Source organism: Nylanderia fulva, unplaced genomic scaffold (genome assembly GCF_048542155.1).
Source record: "Nylanderia fulva isolate GAGA-0341 unplaced genomic scaffold, ASM4854215v1 Scaffold679, whole genome shotgun sequence".
Lineage (NCBI taxonomy): Eukaryota > Metazoa > Arthropoda > Insecta > Hymenoptera > Formicidae > Nylanderia > Nylanderia fulva.
In genome coordinates this window covers 45105-53104 of record NW_028190785.1, presented here as the reverse complement: position 1 = coordinate 53104, position 8000 = coordinate 45105, and the positions used below count along the sequence as shown (strand labels likewise).

The 8000-nt window shown below is 55.8% G+C and overlaps 1 pseudogene; it reads right to left on the bottom strand.

Annotated features, from left to right (window-relative positions):
* Positions 1 to 2709: 2709 nt before the first annotated feature.
* LOC146720525 (large subunit ribosomal RNA) lies at positions 2710 to 3840 on the bottom strand (annotated as a pseudogene).
* Between the last annotated feature and the right edge of the window lie 4160 nt (positions 3841 to 8000).

Below are 8000 nucleotides of genomic sequence, written 5' to 3'. Positions count from 1 at the left end.
AACCCCCGGGGGCCGGGGGACACCTGGGGGAACCCCGGGCCACCGGCGGCCCCCGGGGGGCGCCCCTCCGGCCGGGAAAACCCCCGGGGAAACCCCCGGACCGACCGGGGACACCCCCGGGGGCCGGGGGACCCTCCGGGGGGGCCGACACCCGGGAACCACGGCCCCCCGGGCCCACATTTCCCGGGGGCGGGCCGGTACCCCCGGACGACCGAAGAACTCTCAAAATCAGACGCCCCCCGGCGGGACCTCCGGAACATTTTTAAAGCGATTTACGCCCCCGAAAAAGGGAGAGCACAAAAAAACTTTTTGGGAAAAAAAGCTTACATTCGGGCTCGCTCGACATGGGGGGGTTTGCCCATTACAACTCGAACGTGTCTCTAAAACCCCCCTTCAAAAACCTTTTTTTAAAAATTTTTACGGATTATACGCAAAAACGAAAAGGGGGTGACCGATACGGACGGAACCCCCCCCGATGCGAATCACGCGCGCGGACCGAACGGCTCGTTGGGGGGCGTGGATTATACGTCCCCGGCACCAAAAAAGGGGCCCGCCCCCTTTGGGGGGGGGCGGCCCCCCCGGGACGGGCGACCCCTCCGGGGCGCCCGGGAATTTTTTCCCCAAAGGCCCTTTTCCCCCGCCGCGGAAACCCCCGGGGGGTTTTACGGCGGACGCCGCACGAGGAAAAATGCACGATAGGGGAAAAACGTTTGGGGGAAAAAGGTTTCTATTTTTTACCCCCCCAGGGACCGGGGCCCCACGTTATTACGATATTGCAAAATTCCCGGTACCACTCGTCGGATGCACAATTTCGAATTCTAAGACCGGATAGTGGACGAATGCAGGCAGAGCGATAAGCCGAAAGCCGGAGTGTTGCACGAAAAATTAAACTTCCGATGCGTCATCATTTAATTAAGTTCATTTAGCTTTGCTCGTTCGCGGTTGGTACAAGCGAGAACTCGGGAACAGGCGCAGTTCGCTCGCGGCGCGTTGCTCTCGCGGCAGCGAGAAATGTTTCAAGGCCCGATAGCGGCGTGTTGCATGTTCGGGGCGGACACTAGGCGGACCGCGACGCCGTAACCAAGTACGATCGCGGCGGTGTTGCTTTTCGTTGGCGGCGACCACCCTCCGGCCGGCACAAGCCGTTTCCAAGTTCGCTCGCGGTCGTGCGTGTGCTTTCACGGGCGAGAGACAAATTCTTCCCAAGTTCGACGCGGCGTGTTGCTTTCGCCGGGCGAGCGAGAAAGAAAAGAAATTCTTAAATCCGTTCGAGGCGTGTGCTATGTCGCCGAGGTTGCGAGCGAGGAATTCATTCTCCAAGTCCGTTCAGCGGCCGTGTTGCATTGCCGGCGAGCGAGGAGAGAAATTCTTCCAAGTCGATCGCGGCGTGTGCTTTCGTTGGCGGGCGCCACTCCGGCGGCTCGCGCCGCCAGTATACCAAGTCCGATCGCGGCGTGTTGCTTTTGTTGAGCGCGAACCTAGGCGGCACGCGCGCCCGTCCCAAGTACGATGCAGGCGTGTGCTTTCGTAGGCGGGCGACACCTCCGGCCGCACAAGCCCGCTATTTTCCAAGTCGACTCGCGGTGTTCTTTCGCAGGCGAGCGACAAATTCTTTCCCAGTCCGTTCGCGGCGTGTTGCTTCGTTGGCGGGCGAACTCCGGCCCGCACAAGAGCCGAGTTGTCTAAGTGCGCTCGCGGGTGTGCCTTTTCGCCGGGAGAGCGACAAACATTCTTCCAAGTTAGTCGCGCCGTGTTGCATTTCGCCGGGCGAGCGAGAAATCTTCCATGTCCGTTCGCGCGTGTTGCTTTCGACGGGCGAGCGAGAAATTCATCCAGTCGTTCCGGCGTGTTCTTTCGACGGGCGAGCGACAAATTTGTTCCAAAGTCGTTCGCGGCCTCAGTGTGCTTCGTTGGCGGGGCGAACTCGGCGGCACGCGCGACCGTAAACCAAGTCCGATCGCGGAGTGTTGTATTCGTGGCGGGGCGACACCTCGGGCGGCACGCGACGCCGTAACCAAGTACGATCGCGGCACGCGTTCGTGTTTGCTTTTCGTAGGCGGGCGGACACCTCGGCGGCCAAGCCGCCTCGATTTTTCCAAGTTACGCTCGCGTTGCCTGTTATCGTGTTGCTCGCAGGGAGAAGCGACAAATTCTTCCAAGGGTTCCGTTCGCGGTGTTGCTTTCGCCGGGTCGAGCAAGAAATTCATCCAAGTCCGTTCGTCGGGTGGTGGCTTTCGCCGGAGGCGAGCGACAAAATTCTTCAAGTCGTTCGCAGGCGTGTTGCTTTCGTGTGGGGGCGACACTCCGGAGGACGCGCCGCCGTACCAGTCCGATAGTAAAAAACAAACAGGCGTGTTGATTTGTTGGCGGGGCGACACCTCCGGCAGACAAGCCGCTTTTTCCAAGTTAGATCGCGGAGGTGTTGATTCGCCGGGCGAGCGCAAATCTTCCAGAGTGTGCTCGCGGCGATGTTGCTTTCGCCGGCGAGCCGAGAAATTTTCAGTCCGTCGCGGGTGTTGCGTTTAGCCGGGCACGAGCGAGAAATTTTTCACAAGTCCGCTCGCGCTGTCGTGTTTCGGCCGGCGAGCGAGACATTCTCCAATCCGTTCGCGCCGTGTGCTTTCGCGGCGAGCGAGAAAGTCATCACGTCGTTCGCGGCGTGGTGCTTTCGCCGTCGAAACGTTGGGGCTAGTTCTAACGACAAGACGAACCCCAAGCCGAGGGCTGACGTCTACAAACAGATCGCAGCGTGGCGGTAACGGCTCTACCGAGTACAAACACCCCGCAGGTACCTAAGTCGTCTACAGGACGAATCCGAGTCTCGACATCGAACTGCGAAACCCATGATCGACCGTTAGACGCCGTGCCGTCGTAGCGGTGAGATCCCGACGACGGGCGATGGCGCCGCTACGGCAACCGGGCTCGTGCGACGACCGGCCCGAGGACCGGCCGCCTAGTAGTGTCACATTGTTTTGAAGCCTTCGACTCACGAGACTCCTTAGAGATATCATTGCCACCTTCGACTAGAGAGGATACGGCCTTATGAGGCGTTCAGGCATAATCCCACGGATGGTAGCTTCGCACCACCGGCCGCTCGGACCGAGTGCGTGAACCAATGTCCGAACCTGCGGTTCCTCTCGTATGAGCAGGATTACTTATCGCAAATGACTAGTCATCAGTAGGGTAAAACTAACCTTCTCACGCCGGTCTAAACCCAGCTACGTTCCTGTGGCGGGTGAACAATCCGACGCTTGGCGAATTCTGCTCGCAATGATAGGAAGAGCCGACATCGAAGGATCAAAAAGGCGACCGTCGACTATGAACGTTGGCCGCCACAAGCCAGTTATCCCTGTGGTAAACTTTTCTGACACCTCTGCTGAAAACTCTTCAAGCCAAAAGGATCGATAGGCCGTGCTTTCGCAGTCTCTATGCGTACTGAACATCGAGATCAAGCCAGCTTTTGCCCTTTTGCTCTACGCGAGGTTTCTGTCCCTCGCTGAGCTGGCCTTAGGACACCTGCGTTATTCTTTGACAGATGTACCGCCCCAGTAAACTCCACGCCTGGCAGTGTCCTCGAATCGGATCACCGAGGGGAGTCCATCTAACGGCGATCGGCCGAGGCCTCACGCCACCCGACACTGGCTCTAGAACACCGTGACGCCGGGGCGCGAAGCCCTGGGGCACGCGATCCGACCTAAAACCGAGTAGTAGTGAGGAAACGATTGAAAAAGTAGGCGTATTTCACCGCGAGTTTGCCATCTCCCACTTATGTCACCTCTATGTCTCCTTACGTGCAAGACTAGAGTCAAGCTCCAACAGGGTTTTCTTCCCGCTAATTTTCCAAGACCGTCCTTGGCAGTGGTTTCGCTAGACAGTAGATAGGGACAGTTAGTGTACGAGCTGTTGACCCCCAAAAGCACAGACTCGGTGCTCGCCCTACGGGCATACGCCACAACTGCTACCCACCGTCCCACGAAACCGCCACGAAAACGGCAGTAGAAAATCCAGCAGAGCCTGCGGACGAGTACGCAGGAAGGACAGTTTAGCCGCGACGAGCGAGCCTCTTGCCTTCCACCGATTTTTACATAAAGGGACTACACTTACGCCGTGGACCGGTATGCGTGTTAGGCTGGTACGGTCCCGCATCTCGACCCGCCGCGCCCCAGGGGGACCCGGCGAGGCCTTGTCCATGTGTCCGGGCCTGGAAACACGCTCAACCCTGTTTGGCAGGGGACGTTTTGAAAGAGAAGAGAGGACGATGACTTTATTTTAACGGAGGGACTGCCTATTTCAAGCTAAACTTACAAACATACGAAGGGCCCACCCGGGGAGAGCGGTTGTCTCGAGAGATTACGGGCGATTCCCATACTTGAGCCTCCGACAAGCCTCAGGTGGCGGGTCGTGAAGGACACTTTAAATATAGCCCTCGAATCCTTCAACAAAGAGTCTCTCGGCAATCATTCGACGGAAGACGGGCGAAGACCCTGGACCTACACGAAGGAATTGAGCCATTTCCGGCCACCGACATTTATCGATTGGATCCAACTCACGCAAAAGCGACTATTTGGCCTCAAAGCCTGGCACTCCAGAGGAAAGTGCCTGTATCGTGTCTCCGACCATCGTAGGCACACCGGCACCGTCCACGAGCCTCCTAGACTGAGAAAGAAACCGCTCGGAAGTTTCCGTGTCCGGTGAGAACCTGCGTGACCCAGTGGTCGTTTGAAACTTGATTTATGGCTACTTGTACCCATATCTGTCGAAGAAGGCGAACGTGGTAAGACCCTTGTTTGATGAGTTCCACACTGTACGGCCACAGTTTATCGCCTCGTCTGATCTGTTTAAAGCTTACTCCTTTCTCTGTACCCGAGGGTATATCTATGCCTCCGAACTCTTCGAGTCTTGTCCCTTACGGACTCTATTATCGCCGTCGCATACTTCTCATCAGTATTCCGCGGCATCGCTCCGGCAACACGACAAACGACTCGAAGGACGCGGTTTATATGCCTTACTACAGAATGGGGCTTTTCATTGGGCGGATTAAGGCCCGGGAAGTCCTGCTTGGTGATAGGCCCCACCAACTGCGCGGCGTATTAATTTTGGTACGATCCCCCTGAAAAATTTTTCTTAGCGTCGCGTGAAAACCCCTTTGCGCTTCGCAACGCCCAATTTCCGGAAAAAAAGTAGTAATCCCTGTATATTTTTCGGCGTGGTGGGCCCTCAGTCCACGTCGAAGGGGGAACCCCCGGGGATTTTAAACCCGGGCCCCTTTTAAACTATACTCGCGTTTTTAAATTTTAATGTTGGGCCCTGTAAGAATTTTGGGTTTTCCTATTTCGTTACGCTTCCTATGCCCGTTTCCCTCTCGGCTCGATGGATCGTGGAAACCGCTTTTTTTTAAGCGTGGTTCGGTCTTTCTTTCCGAAACCGGAGTTTGGGAAAAATTGCCCATTTTGTTATTAGGTCGCCGCGCGTTGACCTTCTACCTCTATCTCTCTACGCGAGTTTCCGCTTATTACGACGGCGAGATCATCCGCGTATGCCACGAATTTCTATTTTTTCCGCTTCCAGCCGTTGCAGAAGACCGTCAAACATTAGGTTCCAGCAGGCCGGACCGAGGACGGAGCCCTGCGGGCACCCCCTCGACGCCCGCTTGGAGACCTCTACCGAGCCTATCGCGAGCTTTACTATTCGATTGTTGAAGTAACTTCGGATTACTTCGAATACGTTTCGCGGGCAGTCCCGGGACTTTAGCGCGTCTAAGACCAAAGGCCACCAGACGTTGTCGAACGCGCCCGATATGTCGAAAAGTAACGCGACGGCGTATCTACCCTCAGAGATTCTTACCAATCTTCGCAACTCGACTATCGCGTCCTCCGTCGATTTTCCCGCAAGAAAGCCGAACTGTCGATCCGAAATTCTACCCGGCGCCAGCGACGCTCCCGTTAGGCGCTCCTTAATTAATTTTTCGAAAAGTTTACCTACCACAGAGAGGAGACAAATTGGTCTATAGGATTTCGGGTCCCTTTCGTCCTTTGTCCTCTCCCTTCAGCAAGGCCCGCACCCGAGCCGATCTTCCAGGCGGAGGGAAAGACGCCCCACTCTAGGCACCCGTTAAACAGTTTAGTGATCTGGCCGGGGATCACTTTCAATGCTGCTTTTTAATACGCTAACTTCCACGGAGGTCGGTTCCCGGCGCTTTATTGTTTTTGAGAGTCTTCGCTACTCTTATCGTTTCTACCACCGTGAAATGGGAGGCGTCCGGTGTCTCGGGTGGCGTGTACGCGTTAGCCCGTAATACGCTTTGTTCCGGTGTATCGCTCGCAACTCGGTCATCGGGGACGTGTACTTTAAGAAGACAGTTGGCTGTTTCCTCTAGAGTCATGGTTGAAGATTCGCCATACCTGAGTGTGCTGAGCACTCTTTCTACTTGGAGTTTCTCCGCTTGTTGCTTATAAACGAAGCCCCAAGGTTTCTAAATTTCCATGAGATGTTACGCATTCCCGCCAACTATCGATCTTTGCCCTTTTTATATTTCTGCCATACAGCCGCAAGGAAGAGCGGTACTCCGACAGTTTTTCCACGTATGAGGGCTGGCCATGCTCCTTCTGCAGGCCACGTCTCAACCTGTATAGCCTTTTTCTTGAAGATTGTTAGCTCCCTAGTCCACCACGGGTTGGACTTCCTAAAATGCCTTTTTCTTGGCATTGAGGCCTTGCATGCCTCGCTAAGGACAACTGCGAGCTTTTCGGCCATTTCCTCTACTTCCTCCGCCGACCTCAACTCGAGCGCTCCAGCATGGACCCTGAAAGATCAGCGAGAGTCCCGGAAAACCGTTCCCAGTCGGCCCAACGGGTGTCGAACCTCATGTTCGCGGCACCCCTGGCGTCCCGCCCCTTCGGCACTCTGAGCCTGATGTCGATGGAGTTGTGGTCGCTGGTTGTCCAATTGTCCCGTACCTTCCATTCCCTGATGAACCGGGTCATGGAGGGCGACGCCAAGGTCACATCGATATATGATGAACCTCTTGCCGTCCAAAAGGTGGGTTTCTGGCCAGCATCGTTGACCACCTCTATACCAGATGCCCGGATGAGGTCTTCGACTTTCGCACCTCTTTCGTCCGCCTCCTGGGGACCCCACAGCGGCGATCGGGCATTGGCATCTATCGCAACTATCAATCTCTTCCCCCTCAGCGAATGAAACACTATTTCGAGGTGCCTGAGGTGCTTCTCTATTTCTTCGCAGTACTGAAAGTAGCACGAAGCCACATAGAAGGAGAAGCCAAGTGCTTGCACTTCTGCACAGACGCAGTGAGCTGTGCTGAAGCTGCGAGATAAACAGTAGCTGAAATTGAGAGTTGCAGGCTGCCACCGCCGCCCACGGGCGTTGCGAGCGTACGGCGGCCACTCTCATTCCCAATCCTAGCCCAACGAAGGTGTGACCCGTGTCCCGCTTCCTGACACATGGTTCCTGCAATAACAAGATGTCAAGTCGCTTTTCGACGACGAGCTGACGCACCTCTCCCGTGACTTTAGCCGAACGTCTCATGTTCAGCTGCAGGATTCTCACCCCCGTGGTTGCCAGTGAGAAATTTCCGGTCGAAGTAGAAGAAGAGGAGCTTGCCGCGCTTTGGAGCGGCCCGGCTCGATCCGATAGTTTATGAGTGTGGGGTTGGGGTTCTAGGGGTTCGCGGAGCTAATTTCAGCGTTATTTACGGCTGCTGGTCGCGGAACTAATCACGGAGCTAATCGCGGTGCTAATCCCTGCTCTATTCTCGTGGTTTTTTCCGCGGTTTTTCCTTATATCTACGTTCGGTTCCAGCCGGTTGATGAACATCGGCCTGGGCTTTCTCGCGGTCGCGTCGCATCTAGCTAGTTCAACTCGGACAGCACGAAGGCCGCAGCCACTATGTGCTTCCTGGGCTATTGTCCCACCCGACAGGAAGCGATTTGCCAGGCGGGCACTCCTTCTCACCAAAGAATTGAAAATACTCATTTTGTTCC